The sequence below is a fragment of the Jaculus jaculus genome, chromosome 8 (assembly GCF_020740685.1).
Source record: "Jaculus jaculus isolate mJacJac1 chromosome 8, mJacJac1.mat.Y.cur, whole genome shotgun sequence".
NCBI classification, from domain to species: domain Eukaryota; kingdom Metazoa; phylum Chordata; class Mammalia; order Rodentia; family Dipodidae; genus Jaculus; species Jaculus jaculus.
In genome coordinates this window covers 21,426,619-21,444,299 of record NC_059109.1, presented here as the reverse complement: position 1 = coordinate 21,444,299, position 17,681 = coordinate 21,426,619, and the positions used below count along the sequence as shown (strand labels likewise).

Sequence of the window (17,681 nt, the reverse complement as noted above, 5' to 3'; positions counted from 1 at the left end):
GATGTAGCCAGGCTGACGCTCAAGGGTCCTGCGGTATGCAGCCGTCGCAAATAGTCATTGGGACGAACACTGAGGGCCGCTGTAAAACGGTCCACAGCCTTGTCATATTCCGCGCTCAGGTTGAAGAGCCCTCCCAAGCCGCACTGAACATCAGGGTCAACGGATGTAGGTTTTTCGAGACGCACAGCTTCCAGGAAGAGCTCTTTCACTTCAAGAAACAGGGAGTCCGACAACAGGGATCCCAAGACACGTCTGCTGGGGCCCAGTGCTGCCCCAGCAGCCCCTTCTTCGCCCGGTGACACCAGATGAGCATAAGCCGGCGAGCAGCGCAGCCGGTCTCTCGACGTTTCCCAGGCCTGCCGCTGCAGGGACTCGCGGGCAAAGCTCACAGCCAGAGCCACCAGTGCTGCCCGGTGATCTGGTTTTAGCTCCAGGCACCTCCGCAGAGCACTGATGGCCAGGAGCCCTTGCTCGTTCTCTGCCTGGGTGGTACCCAGGTGCTGCCAAGCTTCCACGTGCTCGGGGTCCTGCTGCACAGCTGCCTCAAAGAGCAGCGGGGTATTTGGCAGGTGCCCCTCCTGAAGTCGCCGCAGCCCTTCTTCAAAAGGCCGAGGGTGGTCACGCGGGGGATTCTCCTCCGCCAACTGGTACCCCTTATCTCATGAAGCAGATGTGAGGTCGTCATAGTCAGAAAGCCGGGGATGGGCCTCAGCATCCCGTCTTGCCATCTCCTCCAACTCTGTCTGCAGCTTGTCCCAGAAATCGACGTCAGACTGTAGCTGACTTTGCTCGCTCAAATTCCGTATCAAGTGCAGATGTGTTGCTCACCGGTCTTGTGAACTGGTCAACCCGGGCATCCGATGTGTTCTCAGAGTTAGCCAATTTAGGGGGCATCCACCTTAGCCGCAAAGTCACTGGCCGTGTGCTGCAGACCCTCCTCGGGATGGTATTCATCGTACCAGCGATCCGCGGTGGTTGTTGCTTTCCTCTGGCTCTCCCAGCCACAGCTTCTCCTCAGACTGTTCCAGAAATTCCTCAGCCCAGCGGGCAGGGGACACAGACAAGGGGTCTGTAACTTCAGCGATGAATTCTTGGGACCCGACTCATTACAGTCCTGAGTTACATTCGCCCTCCACCAGCTCCCGCATTGCCATGGTGACCACCAGCTGGCGGCGCGCCCTTTGTCCAATTTTTACAATTTTCTGATATGAACGCATAGCTGGTTTCAAATGTTTTCTTTTGTAAATTAAGCATGTATTACTTGAGGTTTCCCTCTTAAACTATTTTAATTGCCTGCCACAAATTTTGATTCTTTAAAAGAAAAATTTCATTCAGTGCTGTGTATTTTACTCTCCTGTAGGATTTCCTTTTTGGCCCACTCATTACTTAGAAATGTAGGGCTTAGTTTTCAAGATTTAAAAAAAATTCCCACTATACTTATACTTTTTAATTTCTATTTTGATAACATAAATTCTTTCAAATGGTCTGAATATGACCAATCATGGTAGAGATTCTGCTGCTGAGTAGACTATTCTATAAATGTCAATTTTATTATATTGTGTGATGGTAGTGCTCTTTTCTGTATCTTTAATGATTTTCTCTGTATCTCTTCTACCAATTATTGGGAAAGAATTGTTGGATTATTTCAATATAAGCCCAGATTTGTTTATTTTTCATCCAGTTCTATAAACTTTTCCTTCCCATGTCTCACAGCTCTGTCATATGACATATATATGTCATATGACATATACACACACACACACACACACACACACATATATATATATATATATATATATACACACACACACACACATACACTTAGGATTGTTTTGTGTTGTTGGCAGATTTATTTTATTGTTGTTTAAAGAGACTCTCTGAGCTGGAGAGATGGCTTAGTGATTAAGGTACTTGCCTGAGAAGCCTAAGGAGCCAGACTTAATTACCTAGGACCCACGTAAGAAAGATGCACAAGGTGGCTCATGAATCTGGAGTTCATCTGTAGTGCCCATTCTCTTTCTTTCCCTACCTCCCTCCTTTTCTCTCTCTCTCTCTCTACCCCTTTCTATTTCTCCCTCATGTAAATAAATAAATATTTTAAAAGAATTTCTGCCCCTGTAAAAGTGCTTTACTATGATGTATATTTTATCTGACATTTAAAATTTTTTCTTTTTCTGTTTTATTTTTGTGTGGTGCTCAAATAAAAAAAATTAGCAATTCTGAATGGATTTTTACCAATGTTTTTTATAATATATTCTTCCTGTTCAATCACTTTCAATTTACCCATAAATTTTTAATTGTAGTTATTTTCATAGATAGTGTAAGGTTATGCCTTTAAGCTACTTTTCACATTTCATTATTTTAACTTCTTACATATCATATGTCATGCTCTTTGACTTTTTGTTTGTTCTCTGTGTTTTTTCTTTCTTTTTATTCTCCTATTTTTTTGAGGGTTGCTTAGGCCATTCTTTAGAAATCTAAATTAATTTATGCAGTGATTTGAGTGTATTTGTATCATTTTAGTAGTTTCTGAAAAGACAAATTATTCTTATATAACTCATCAAAATTTCTCTTGTGTTTTCTCTAGTTTTAATAAAGCTTAGAAAGTTTATTTCCCTTTATCCTTTTCCATATATAGTATATCAGCCATGAATACTTTTCTCTATTTCACCCTGTTTACATTCAATATAATAGTGTTTAAACTAGCAAATGTAATTTAGAAAAGGTTTTTCGAGGTAGGGTCTCACTCTAGCCCAGGCTGACATGGAATTCACTTATCAGCCTATGGCTGGCCTTGAACTCATAGTAATCCTCCTACCTCTGCCTCCCCAGTGCTGGGATTAAAGCATGCGCCACCACACCAGGCTGTCTGTTAGATTTTTATTCCTTCTGTTTAACCTTTTCTCTTTTCATTGTCCCTTGTATCATCTACTGTTTGGAAAGGAAGATAAGAATTATTTTAGGTTTAGCCTGGTAACAACCAATTCTCTTAATTTTTGGTGTATCAGAGATTTATTTCCCTTTCAATTCTAATTTCTGGATCGATAAACCTTTTACTTCTTTCTGGCCTCATAATTTTTAGAAAAGTTCACTATCATTTGAAATATATATATTGAAAGTATATATTGAAAATATATATATGATAATGTTTCCCTCTTGATATTTACTAGACTTTGTTTTTGCAGTTGTCTCCAGAAGTTTTACATATCAGGTTTCAGTCTACATTTTGGGGGGGGTTCTTTTGTGTTTAGCATTATCTGAGCTTCATAAAGTTGTGGATTTCTATCACTTTCCAAACATGTCATCCATTATTTATTTCAACAATAAATAATTTCCAGCTCTGTTCTTTCTCCTCTCTTCTGGGACCGCTCTGATGATGCAAATGTTAGATCTTTCCTTAGGGTTTCCACAAGTCCTTAAGGCACTGTTTGTTTTCACTGCAGTTCACTTCATCTGTGGTTTCAGGTGGGGGAAATCTCTATTGCTCTTGTTCCACGTCCTATGTTCATGTTCTTTCCTCTGCCACACTCCTTTTGACAAACATACCCTGTGACTTCTTAACTGTCAGTTACTATAGCTTTTTTTGAACTTTCTATTTTATTTTTATTTTTATTTTATTTTTATTTGAGATAGGGAGAGAGAGATGGAAAGAGAGAGAGAGAGAAGAGAGAGAATGGGTGTAACAGGACCTCCAGCCAGCACTAACAAACTCCAGACACATGCCCCACCTTGTGCATCTGGCTTACATGGGTCCTGGGGAGTTGATCCTGGGTCCTTTAACTTTGCAGGCAAGCGCCATAACTGCTAAGCCATCTCTCCAGCCCTGTGTTTTCTTTTTTAATACTTAATTTATTTATTCACTCATTCATTTATGAGAGAAAAAGGCAGAGAGAGAAAGAGGGAGAGAATGGGTGTGCCAAGGCCTCTGGCCACTGCAAATGAACATCAGACACATGCGCTACCTTGGGCATGTGGCTTTATGTGGGTACTGGATAATCAAACCTAGGGTCTTAGGCATAGGTCTAGTCACTTAAGAGGCTTTTAGATAGATACAGCCACTCTCCTTGGCCAAAGGCCAGTGGAAGCTTCTCTCTGCAGTCTATGGAGTTTCTATCTATGAGATTCTGATGGTTCTCAGTACCAACTTCTCTCCCACTCAGCATGCCTTATACCCAATCACAGAGCCATTAATTTGACCTGCATAGGCTATGTGCCACTATTGCATAGGTCTGTACATCTTGTCCAGCTGGTTTATTTCATAGTTTTCAGGGTCATCGGCTTGTTCGTGATATTGATAGCCATTAGATAGGACTAGCTTGCTGATGTCTTATGAGAGTCTGGTGGTACCTTCAGCAATAGGGTCTTACGTTTTCTCATTCAAAGCTGTATTTTTCCACATTTTAAAAAATTACATGTGAGTTTCTGTCCTATTCTGGGTATTTTGGTTATTATATTATAAGAGTTTGTACCTTTAAAAAGTTATTTATTTATTTTTATGAGATAGAGAGAGAGAGAGCATGACAGGGCCTCTTGACACCACAAATGGACCCCAGACACATTTACCACCCTGTGCATCTGGCCCCATGGGTACTGGGGAACTGAACTCCATCCATCAGCTTTGTAACAAGCACCTTTAACCACTGAGTAATATCTCCAGCCCCTAGATCATATCTTAAAAAAAAAATAATGTTTGACTAGGACCTTTTGATTTTCTGTCAGTAGGCAGGGAGCACTTCTTCATAGTGCTAGGTGGCAGTGAAAGTTTGCATTTTCCACTAAGCTGTGGGTTGGCAGGGTCCTTTTATTTTCTGTTAATGGTTTCAAGGAGATTCAACCCTTCCACCAGACTTCTGAAGGCACCCTGTCTTAGGGGAGACACCACACACCTAACCCTAACAAGGCCTCACTGACGCGAGCTTTCAAAGGGTATGCGGATGTTTAGGCTTGTCTCTCTGCCTTGATTGAGCCCAGTGATGAAGAGAGTAACTTTTTGTGCCTTCATGGGATGGAGCATTAGGGTCTCCTCCCTGCTTTGTTTACCAAGGATGTGTGTGCAGTTATTGTCTTCCATAGTGTTTCTAAAGATTTTCTTCATGCAAGGTTTTCTTTTTTTCCTTGTTCTTGACTTCTGAGGAGAGGAGACTCCATAAACATCCCATTGGAGTTTCCAGGTCCTTGGTTCTTGCACGCAGTGAAGCATGTGAGCCTGAGAATCTCAGAAGCTAATGTCCATGTCATGTCTCAAGTCATAAGCTGACTAGCATGTCTAGCATCTTCCCCCAACTTTTCCAAACCTTATGAAGTTTATTTGCTATAGAGTATCTGGAGGCTGACTTTAATGAGCAGAAGGAATAGAGAGACGGGTATCTGTTGCATCTTGTCCTTGTAAAGGCAGCATTTCTTTCTTTGTGTGTGTTTATGCATCAGTCTGTGTGTTGTACATACATGTGTATGGGTACATATATGTTTGAATGTGCATGCATGTGTGTGTATGTGAGTATGGAGGCCAAAGAAAATTTTGGGAATCTTTTCCAGTCACTCTCCATCTTATTTTTTTTTTAATTTTTATTTATTTATTTATTTAAGAGTGACAGAGAGAGAGAGAGAGAGAATGGGCGTACCAGAGCCTCCACCCACTGCAAACGAACTCCAGATGCATGCGCCCCCTTGTGCATCTGGCTAACGTGAGTCCTGGGGAATCAATCCTTGAACCAGGGTCCTTGGGCTTCACAGGCAAGTGCTTAACCGCTAAGCCATCTCTCCAGCCCTCCATCTTACTTTTTTTTTCGTTTATTTTGTTTAGTCTGAGAGCAACAGAGAGAGAAAGAGGCAGATAGAGAAAGAGAGAATGGGCGCCCCAGGGCCTCCAGCTACTGCAAATGAACTCCAGATGCGTGCGCCCCCTTGTGCATCTGGCTAACATGGGTCCTGGAGAATCGAGCCTTGAACCGGGGTCCTTAGGCTTCATAGGCAAGTGCTTAACCACTAAGCCATCTCTCCAGCCCCATCTTATTTTTTGAAACAAGGTTTCTTGCTGTGATTAGAACTCACTGATTCATCTAGATTAGCTAGCAAGTGAACTACAAGAATTACCTCTCTCTTTCTCCATAGATTTGGGATTACATGTACATTTTTCCACACCAAATATTTTATGTGTATTCTGCATATTCAAACTTAGCTCTCTCCCCAGTGAGCCATCTCCCTTGTCCTTCTCTAAAGTTCTAACTTTCACTTCTTTGATAGCTTAAAAATGTAGACTTCTTTTAAGTATACACTTACTATCTTTATTACCTCTTTGGTAAGTGAGTTCAAGGGACCTGAACTCAAATCTACATACACTTTACTCACTGAGTCATCTCAGTGCACTGCTGAATATTTTGAAGACATCTACAATTACTTTGCCAGACATGTGGTTCAAAAATATTTCCCCCAGGCAATAGCTTTACTTTTCAGCATTTTAACAAATACTTTCACATACCAAAAGTTTTTTTATTTTTTATTTTTGTTTTTCTGTTTGTGTGACACAAGGTTTTCCCTGTGCAATCCAAGTTGGCCTTAAGCTCACGACAATCCTTCTGCCACAACCTCCTGAGAATTTCAAGCAAGAAGATATCTTAAATTTTGTTGAAGATAATTTGTAATAGCTTGGACTGCTTAGACTACTGAAAATTGTTCTGTTAGTGCCCCTTTTTAAAGCACATGTCAGGGAAAATCGTTAGATGTATTTACTGTGCATTAAGAAGGCTCTGGACCGACCATGAAAACAGTAAATAAGTGATTATTTTCTCAAAATAGAAGACAAGCTCAGGAGCAGTTATGTGTGGCACCCATCATTTAGTACAAAGTGTGGCCTTTAGTAAGCTACTTATCTGGATTGCAATTTTGTTCATCTTTCAAAAGAGAGTGATTATAGCTATCATATTAGTACCATTATGTTAAAATTTTAAAACATCTAAAGTCCAATAGAATAGTGCCTGGAATATATTAAATACTTTATAAAGTATTAGCTGTTGTTACTATAATTGTTCCCAATATCATCATCATTATCACTTCTCAGACTAACAGTGATACACTAGGAAGCTAGAGCTTCAAGGAGCCCCATGGGCCTCCTCCATGGCCTAAAAACATACTCTGTTAATCACTTGATTTTTCTCACTCTAGTTAAAGAACTTTGGAAGCTATAAAACCGTTAACCATTACTAATAAGTAATATTGCATATATCATAATTAAATCTTAAGTTGTTTAGCCTCTTCAACAATGTCTCATTGTTTCTGTTTTCTAGTCTTCAAATCATATATGATATTCTTAGAACATGTTAGAATATGTAAGAATCTCTAAAATCTCAATAGCAAAAAAAAAAAAGAAAAAAGAAAAACCCTGCTTAAAAAGTGAGGAACAGATGACATGAACAAATATTTCTCAAAAGAAGACTTAGAAATGATCCAACACATACTTCAAAAACTGCTCAATAACAAAGTAATGTTAATCAAAACCAAAATGAGATATTATCTCACATCAGTAAGAGTGGCTATTATCAAAAGTACTAAATATAACAAGTGCCAGTGAGGATATAGAGAAAAGGGAGCTGGCACACCGTGGGTGGAAGTGTAAATTAGTACAGACATTATGGAAAACAGTATGGCGTTTCTTCAAAAACTTAAGAAAAGAACTTCCATGGAATCCAGCAAACATACCAAAGGTACGAAATCAATATATAGAAAAGCCATCTGCACCCTCTCCATCCCATATTCACGGTGGCACCATTCACAGCAGTGAAGATAAGGATGGAGTAACCCTACATGTCCCCTAACTGATGGATGTCCCAGGAAAAGATGGCACATTGACGAGACATGGTGAAATAATATTCAGTCAGAAGAGAATGTCACCTTGTCATTCATGACAATGTCCATGGAAATGCGTCAGGCACAGAAAGACAAGTATCATATGATCGCATGTGTGTGTGAATTGAGTTCATAGAAGTTAATAGTAAGTAGAATGGTAGTTGCCAGAGGTCTGGGAGGGACGGAGATAGATTTATTAATTAATCCTCCTTGATCAGTCTCCTATGTACTATAAAAGCTGCAGGCTGTTACAATGTGCTCAGTCACCAGGGAACTAGAGGGCATGTGGTGCCTGGAAAGCGATTGTCCTACCTGACACCTAAAAGAAATGCTTCTGACATTTTGAACCTAGTACCACTGTTGCTATTACAGCCCCCAGAGAAGACCCTTTACCTCAGTCTTGCAACCTTGATGTGCACCAGAAGGTGTGGAAGTGCCCAACTGGCCACCTGGAGCTGGTAGAAGGCCTGGTGACCTCAAGAGGCATCCTGCAAGGAAAAGCAGTGCAGAAAGGATGGCTGAAAAATGCATAAACTTCAAACATTCTTGTTTTATTTTGTTTATTTTATTTTGTTTTTATTTAATTATTTGCAAGGAGAGGTAGAGAGAGATTGAGAGAGAGAGAGAGAGAGAATGAGTGCACCAGGACCTCCAGCCACTGCAAATGAACTCGAGATATATGTGCCACTTATTGCATCTGGATTTACATAGGTAATGGGGAATTGAACCCAGATTGTTAGGCTTTGCAGGCAAACACTTTAACTGCTGAACCATCTCTCCAGCCCATCTTCACACCTTTTGAAAAGAAAAATGATATGACAAGAGCCCTTCCCTTGTATATGCCAACAAGCAAAGGAAATAAGATTGTTGTCATCAGTTGTTTTTGGATCAGCTCTCTTAATTCCACATGTGAAATGTGCAGGGTTAAGAAGCCCCAAAGTATTTTGTCTGTCAATCTCGCCACACCTCTTTGACAGCCCCAGAATAAATGTATAGCATCTGCATTGTCCCCTAGCTGAATGCACAGGAAGCCAGGACCCCCTAGCAACTGGCCTCTATTCCCTGAACACATCCCCCAGGCCCTAGCAATAAACTTCCCAATGACCATTTCTAATTCTCGTTGAAGAGTTCAGAGGCCTGTGGGATTTCGGCTGCCTGCCATTCACCCGCTTCTGCTGAGAACTCACTATAGTGTGCATCATTGGAAGGAAGTGACTGTGATTGAGAGGGGCTGGAAAATGTTTATCTAGAGTCTCCACATACTTTTTCTTTTGCTTTTCTTAGCCACTTGAGAACGTTCTGGTAGCAATTACACAGAGGAAGCCATTAGCAACTTGGGTATTTTAGAGAAAACACTGAAATACGACTTCTCAGAGGAATTGATTACTAATAACCTTAAAGTTAGAGTGACATTCAGAACTTTTCAGACAAGACTTCTAAAACAAGCTCCTCTTCCACTTTACATATAAGAGATCTTAAAATCACTTTGTTCGTGTAAGTAATCATACTTCAAAGAACCAGACATGCTTTGGACTCAAAGCGTTTTCCTCTTGGAAGGGAAACATGAAAGGTTATGAGGAGATAGCTGTCTCTCCTGGTCTAAGTGGTTTTTTTTTTTTTTTTTTTTTTTTAAGTCTTGGAATGATTTGCTACTATTTTCATTTTGTTCCTAAGTGACTATTTTTCATTTATTCTGTTCTCTTCATTCCCAAGAGGTATTTTATCTTCACCCTCTGGTGTTCAGTTCCTGGTCAGGAAGAAATATCACCCTATGGTTGTCTCCTTCTCTTCTGCAGGGGAAGAAGATTCTAAAACTGGTTCAAATTGTGCCAGATGATCAGTTCTTTTCAACCTGTAATGAGATGCTTGTCATAGAAATTAAATGTTGTCACATTTGTTTCATTTACAAAGTTAACTTTCTTGCAATGTATCCTTCAAATCTTTGTTCCTGCTTGAGCATCGTTCCAAAAAGCCAAAGAATGTTTTGTTGGTGTAGAAAGAGCCTCTAACACAGAATATAGCAGGGGTATACAAAATTAATAATTTATACTAATTATGCTAATTTAGAGAAATATAATTGTGCATTGCAAATGTCAGAGAAAAGCTTATTTTGCACATAAGAATTATTGTCACTAAGTAAAGCACAGCTGATGGAAAAATGATCATATTAACAAATTACATGAAAGGAATATTTATCCTTTGTAATAGAAGTCTGCCTATCTATTTTCATAATTTTTCCACTGATGAACCTCATGGAAATTCATAATGGGAGGGCTTAGACAGTTCCCAGATATAACTGGATCTCAGAAAACTGATCTTTTAGCCAAGTATTAGGAACTTCTAACAAAGGAATATATATTTTCCAAAATTGCCTTTTTCTGTCTCCTTGTGCCCTTGTTTTTAATAGCTGAGTGCCTTTAAGTATAAATATGTTAAATAAATATGGCCCTCATGCATGCTTGCATCTTTCCTGGATCCATTCTTCACAGTGAGCCAATATGTTTATTCTGAAAGTGGGGCAGGGCCCTTGCTCTAGCTTGGCCTTCTTCAACAACACAGAAGAAACCTAACCCATACCAACACCCCACTCATCATGACTCCCCTCAGGTCTTTCTTCTATAATTTAAACATTCTATTATCTGATAACCATGTGGTAAGATTTCTAGACCATAAGTTATTTGGATACCTTCCTCATGCCCTCCAGGAATCTCTTTAAATATTATGAAATAAGTGATCCTTGGTGGAGTCTAATCAACACAAAACTCCGATAGACTATGTGGATACTTTCCATAAGCCTATCTTAAGCCACAGGGTTTTCTTGGCAGACATATCTATTTCTTATTCAATGAACTTGTAATCTACTAAATCATATACCCTCTATGTATTCACTGTACAAATTGACTTCTGAGCCCAAACATATAACTTTGCATTGAGACCTTTTATATTTCTCTATATTATTTTCCCCAAGATTTTTTTTAAATATTTTTTTAAATTTTTATTTATTTATTTGAGAGCGACAGACACAGAGTGAAAGACAGATAGAGGGAGAGAGAGAGAATGGGCGCGCCAGGGCTTCCAGCCTCTGCAAACGAACTCCAGATGCGTGCGCCCCCTTGTGCATCTGGCTAACGTGGGTCCTGGGGAACCGAGCCTCGAACCAGTGTCCTTAGGCTTCACAGGCAAGCGCTTAACCGCTAAGCCATCTCTCCAGCCCCAGATTTTTTTTTTTTTCGAGGTAGGGTCTCACTCTGGCTCAGGCTGACCTGGAATTCACTATGTAGTCTCAGGGTGGCCTCGAACTCTCAGCGATCCTCCTACCTCTGCCTCCCGAGTGCTGGGATTAAAGGCGTGCGCCACCACGCCCGGCTTTAAATTGGTGCTTCATTATGTTGTCTGGGCTGGTCTTAAACTCTTGGGTTTAACCTATCTTCTTACCTGAGCTTTCAAAATATCAGAACATACAGTTGTGCAACACAACACCTAGCTATAATTGCTGCTTCTTTTTTGAGTGTGCATGATGTGTGTGTGTGTGTGTGTGTGTGTGTGTGCATGTGTACATGCTGCTAATGTGGTGCCCTATGCACTCACATGCGGTGGCTGTGTGCTCACTTGTGGCAGTCAGAGGAAAAGGTCAGGTGTGCTCTTCTATCACTCATCCACCTGTGCTTGCTATGGAATTGAGCACTGATTCTGAAATTTTCCATTAGTGAGCCCCAGAGATTGTCCAGCCTCTGCTTCCCACAGGACTGAGGTTACAGAGGTATGTAGCTATGCCCAGCTATTTACATAGATCCTGGAGGTTTAAACTCTTACAGTCTTAGGCTCCCTCATGACTTCATGATTAGACAGGAAGCACGCTTGACCCCTAAACTATCTCTCCCATCCCATTGTCAGCTTCTTTTGGTTTTTTTGTTTTTTGAATTCATATATATAAAATATCATAACAGGTTGTAAATTCTGCTTCTGTACCCAACATATCATTTTTTTCTGAATTTTAAGAGATAATTCCATTTGACAGATTTACCATTGATATCATTCTAGGTATCTTTATTTAATCTATTGACTATATTAAACAACTGTCCTTTGGCATATATCTACATAAATCCACTCATATTAACACCAACTCACTGCTCTTGCCAGTTCTTCCTTGAGTAGTCCAACTACTTCAGACTGCATTCATAAATAAGCACCCTCTCTAGTGTTTCCTTTAACCTGGGAAGAAGTAGAAAAATTCATCAACAACGTACCAAGTTTTTAGAAACCCACCATAATTTCCCCACGGTGCTCAAAGACACATTTACCTGCACAATGATAACCAAAGGTTGATACTATTTATGAGTAGAAACATGATTAAATTTAGGGATCAATTTTTACAATTTTTATTTTTATTATTTATTTATTTGACAGAGAAAGAAGGAGAGAGAGAGAGAGAGAATGGGCTCGCCAGGGCCTCCAGCCACTGCAAATGAACTCCAAACAAACACATGCACCCCCTTGTGCATCTGGCTTTCATGGGTCCTGGGGAATCAAAACTGGGTCCTTTGGCTTTGCAGGCAAATTCCTTAATCATTAAGCCATCCCTCCAGGCCTAGAGATCAATTTTTAATCTAGTATCCTTCAGATAGAACATTATCACATATATTATTCAAACTTCTTTGTAGTCTGAATAAAAAAAAAAACCAAAATGCTTGATATGTTTGGCCACTAACCAAATTCTGTGTGGCTTAAGGAGGTAAATCAAGAATCTGAATTTAAATTTTGCAAGAGAGCTACTGGCTCGTTCTGAGGAATGACCATGGACAACGTGCTGGCAGAGCCCTGACTGGAGTCAGCTTCTACATGACATGTTTATGCTTAAAGGTTCTGAGTTGCTAGAAATGTAGCCCATGGTAGAGCACTTGCTTAGTATGCCTAAAGCATTAGATTTGATCCCCAGCAGTACTAAAATAACGCTAAAATAAAGGTAAAATATTTTTTTTACTTCAATGACCTATTCATTGGTGCATGTGCTTAACGCAGCAAATTAGGCTAAGTAAGATATGCTTGTAATCTCAGCCCTCAGAAGGCTGAAGCAGGATTGTGACCTTAAGGCCAATCTGGGTTAAATAGCAATATCCTGTTTAAAAGATTATAATAATCACAAGGGCTGAAGAGAAGGCTTCAGTAAGGAAGATTAGATTAAATGCAGTCTTGGTTCATTGTATCACTATATTGTATCACTGCTAGAATCTAACCCCATATCCCAAGAGTACATGGATATCCTCATTCCACCCACTCTTCATCGACTGTCATGTGTCACCCCAACCTCTCCACGATAGGCATGGCTCGCACTCATTACCTATTTTAACCTTGAGCACATTCATACCAAGTACACATAGCTTACGTTTGATACTCTTGAGAGCATGGTGGCTTACACCTATAATTCTAGCACTTGGAACACTAGGACAGGAGACCAGCCTGAGCTCTGGTCTCTAACACACACACACACACACACACACACACACACACACACACACACGCAAACCAATCATTCATATGTATTCATTTGAATTAATATCTTAGTGATAATTAAAATACAAACACATCAACTAACATTTGCATCTAGGCAGAGGCTGCCCATAGTGTAAGCCAAAGCAAGAGGCATTGCTGTTTAAGCATGTCAGTAGCTCTCAGATCTTGTCAAGGGAGCAGTCCTATTCCCGTACTGACCTACTAAGCCAAAACAGAAACCAGAGCTACCTCTGTGAGGCTGGAAGAGCTGACCTCTGTGTTGCCAACTCCTGCATTGTGAAGTTCACTATTATTCTTATCTCTGTTGGCTGTTGTAATAACCAGCACTGTTAATCTTTTGGGTTTGAAATTTTTAAAAAAAGATAATTTTAGTTTAAAACTGCCTGCTTTATAAAAGAACTCCTACACCAAGAGCTCAGTTTCCATTTATATTTAAAACATTCTAATTGAAAACAAAATGACACAAGGACTTCAAAAGCAATATTCAAGATGCAATTATGCACAACACAACAATGGCACCAATATAACAAAGTCATTGTAGTAACTAGCCATGAATGTTAGGTTTCATTTAAGATCTCAGCTACTGCCTGCATCCCGTCTCCAAATTAAAAAGTAATTAAGTTGTTAAAACTGTCATAGCAACATCTGTTCCCAAATAACAGTTTACCAGAATTTAGATGTGTGACACTTTCCATGCAATTTAATTAAAATTAAACTGGGTGGTGCACATATAGAATCAAATATGTACATTTATTTCCAAAGGTTATTGCAGTACTAGCAAATTTAACAACGGGCTTATTTTCGAGCATTTGCATCAAGTGATTTTTATAAGGAAAAAATAATCATAAACTGTATCATGTCACCTTGTAATAACGACCTAGAAGGGATTTTGAAGAGTCTTCTTAGACCCTGAGCTCCATACTCCTAAATGGGAAGCTTGGAGCAATGAAAGGTCATTCTTTAGTATGAATACTTACAGGAATGTTTGTACAATCAAGTGATTCCAAATGGTGTCTTGTAGTCAGCTTCACTTTGCTGGAATGAATATCCAAACCAAACATAGTTTATGGAAGGAAGGAATTTATTTCAAGCATACAGATCCAGGGGAAGTCTTATGAAATGGTGGAAGACGCTGGCTCCCATTCATAAATACAAAGAGAGAGGCGCTATCAAACAGCCAGCATCACAAGCAAACAGGCAGAACTGAAAACCTCTCTGCAGACCTTTAAACTGTAATGCAGATCCTCTCCCAGTGATGTGCCCCCCACCCCATGTAGCCGGAGTCAGCCTGCTAGGGGCTGAAGCTGCAAACTCCATTTTCATAGCACCTGAGTCTATGGAGGACTTAGATTCAAACTACCATGGGACCCATCATTCCATTTGTTTAAGAATCTCCTTAGTGATTGACCACGTGACTCCTCACTCTGAAATTCTTCTATTGGTTGTCCTTAGAATTGGGGAAAGAAAGAATAGCTCCCCTCTATCTTATTGCCTAATGGTATATGCGGTGTTTTGGATGAAATGTCCCCCACAGCTTATGTGTTTTGAATACTTGCTTCCCAGCAGGAGCAAAATGGGAAAGTTTGTGGCCTTTGGGAGGTGGAGCCTTGTTGGAGGAGGTCTGTCACTGGTGGGGAGACTTGGAAATTTACAGGCCAACTCCCCTTGCCAGAACTAGCTGGGTCATGTGACTGCTTCCTTGCTTCATAGGTTATTGGAGCTATTGTTTGTTTGGTGTTTCTTTTTTTCTCCCTCAAATTTGTATTCAGTAGGGATCCCAAGGAAAAATAAAACAATGATTTGCACAACTTTTACCCCCAGGAGTTTTGCTTGCAGATATATCAGTCACTTTGTTTGACAGTAACATTGCTAGCTTTTTTAACTTTATCAGCTGCTTCTCTGAGAAGGCAGGTAAAAATAGATTCTGAAAGCAGATGATGTAAGTTCAAATTACATTTTTATTTATGAGAGCAAAAGACAGAGAGAGAGGGAGAGAGAGAGCAAATGGACCCACCTGGGCCCCCAGCCACTGTAAATGAACTCCAGAAGCATGCAACATCTTGTACATCGGGCTTCTGTGGGTACTGGGAATTTAAATCTGGGTCCTTGGGAATTAAACCTGGGTCCTTGGGTTTTTCTGGAAAGTGCCTTAACTGACACACCATCTCTCCAGTCCCGAATTATTAACCATTTGCATACTGTGTGATTTCATAAGTCATATAAATTTTTGAATCTTTTCCTCATGCACAAAATGTGTGCGACATTGTTGGTTCTTCATATACATCATTCCTGTTATCTTCATCATTAGGTAAGTCATGACTAACTTCATTAAGTGATGAAGTCATTTGCCCACTTCTTAGGTTATTGGAGCTATGCCTGCCCACCCCCCCCACGCCCATCGTAGAACTTGTGGACAAGAGGAAAAGGCAAGCGGTTTGGAGTCACAGGTGGTGGGTATAAGCCAACTGCTGTGACCCTTAACTCCATACTTTTCTATGCACCACGCTGCTTCCATCACATACAAATGAAGATAAAATACATCATGCGTCATTGAAAAAGCCTTAAGCTTGACAACCGTCATTGATCAAGAGCCAGAATGATCTAGTTAACTGATTTTAGCATTATGGTGCCTATTCATTATTTTATCAACCACATAGAGAAACAAGGTAAAATCTCCATCATGTGGTTTACTTTTTATCCTGGCCTTCAGAATAGCATTTATCTTAGATAGGGCTGGTAACACTAGACCTGAACATGGGTTTGAAAAGAAAATCTTCTGCCCAGTTCCTTGAGCTAAGAAATATTATACTGTTGTCTCCAACCTTCTGTCTCCAGCTTCAAAGTTAGGGCCTTTTATAGCCACCCCCTACTTTGATCTGTTACCACCAACCATTTGCTGTAAAACCAACTCTTACTGTTAACTTGATTTCTAGTTTTCACTAGAAAACTAGATACTGCTCAGCAAAAAAAAAAAAAAAAGTATTGATTATGTTTATTAGAACTAGCTGGTATTATGTAAAATAAATTTTGTTTCAAATAATGCCAATTTACTAAAATTTGATTTGGGTTGAAATATTTGTGTGCATAGTCTGTGTGGTGTGATGTGTATGTATACACATGTGAGGTGTATGCACATGTATGTGCAGAAGTGTGTATCTGGACACATATGCCAAGATAAGAGGAGAATGTCAATGTCTTTCCTCTATCACCCATTTGTATATTTCGTAAGAGTCTCTCTCTCTCTGAACCAGGAACTGTGTGTATGTTTTATTGTTATTGTTGGTGGTGGTGGTGTGTGTGTGTGTGTGTGTGTGTGTGTGTGTGTGTGTGTTTCTCTTCTCTCTGCTCCCCGTAAAGCTGCAGTTACAGAAGTCTGTGGCCATGCCCAGCTGCCTATGTAGGGCCTGCGTTGTCAGTCCCTCATGCTTGTGCAAGGGTCCCTGCCCTCTGAGCCATCTTCCCAGCCCTTGGTTAAAAACTTTTAATATTTCACCATGCCAAGTGAAGGAAAGGCTTGATTGATTTCTATGCTACCTATAACTTTTTACCAGGTCCTAATTTGATTCTAATAAAATTCCCTTACTATTGATCATAATGAATCAGGAAGACATCTAACCAGCCAAAGCATCATTTTAGTCAGCCACTTATACTACTGAAGTCTTAGACTAGACTGTAGATCCCCTAAATAACCATGACTTGGCTACATGCCTTTCAATTTACTTGGTTGACAACTATTACAATCATTTTTTTTTTTTTGCCTTGTTACCTTTAGCAATCGGTGTTTATAGTACTACACCACCCTCAGAAAAATTTTAAGTAGAGAATATTTGACTATATAAAGATGCTGCAAACCTAGTAAAGATGGATTTGGTACAAAATCAGATTACCTCAGAGACATATGTAGGAGCATTCACAAGTGCATTTATTAATATTTGATGCACTTTGAAAACCAGAGTGAGGGGAGAAAGCATCTGTGGTGAGTTGAACATATGTAGCAATTTTGTCCATTGCTGGCTTGAGACTGTGTGTGTGTGTTAATTACACAACTTGTAAACTTTAAATCTCAAGAATCTGTTAACAGAAGAAATATGGCTTGAAGGAATGGCTTAGTAGTTAAGGTACTTTTTTGCAAAGCCAAAGGACCCAGGTTTGATTCCCCAGGACTCAAGAAAACTAGATGCACAAGGTGGTGCATGCCTCTGGAGTTTGTTTGCAGAGGTTAGATGCCCTGACACACCCATTCCCTCCCCCTCATCTCTCTCTCTCTCTCTCTGCCTCTTTCTCTCTCTCTCTCTACCTCTTTCTCTCTCTCTCTCTCTAATAAATAA

General features: G+C 40.0%; 1 pseudogene; it reads right to left on the bottom strand.

Annotated features, from left to right (window-relative positions):
- The window catches only part of LOC101594158, a 106,947-nt pseudogene that overhangs the window by 1,683 nt on the left and 87,583 nt on the right, over window positions 1-17,681 (bottom strand).